The sequence below is a fragment of the Elephantulus edwardii genome, unplaced genomic scaffold, assembly GCF_000299155.1.
Source record: "Elephantulus edwardii isolate Elephantulus edwardi_28Jun2011 unplaced genomic scaffold, EleEdw1.0 scaffold00002, whole genome shotgun sequence".
In the NCBI taxonomy this organism is placed as follows: Eukaryota; Metazoa; Chordata; class Mammalia; order Macroscelidea; family Macroscelididae; genus Elephantulus; species Elephantulus edwardii.
Genome location: NW_006399752.1, coordinates 27,423,075 through 27,423,576, shown reverse-complemented (window position 1 = coordinate 27,423,576; position 502 = coordinate 27,423,075).

Below are 502 nucleotides of genomic sequence, written 5' to 3'. Positions count from 1 at the left end.
GAATCCTTGACTCCAAGGAGCATTCTGGCTTCACCCTCTCCGGGACAAACCTGCTTGTTCTCCTAGCAGTCCATGGTATATTCAACACTCTTCTCCAGCACCACAACTCAAAGGCATCAATTCTATCATCCCTATTCACTGTCCAACTCTCCAATACATAACACATAAGTGCAAAGACTATAGCCTGGATCAGGCATGCCTTAGTCTCCAGCCTGACATCATTGCACTTCAGTACTCTTGAGAGGTCCCTGACAGCTGACTTTCCCAATGCAGTTCATCTCTTGATTTCCTGGCTGCTGGTACCAAGAGTGTTGACTGTGGAGCCAAGTAAATGAAAACTGTTAACTATCCCAACCTCTTCACCATCCATACTGATGCTGCCAGTTGGCCCAGTTGTGAGAATTTTTGTTTCCTTGATGTTGAGCTTCAATCAATCCATATTGAAAACTGCAGTCCTTGACCTCCTGCAGCAAGCGCTTTAGGCCCTCCTCAGTTTCAGCGA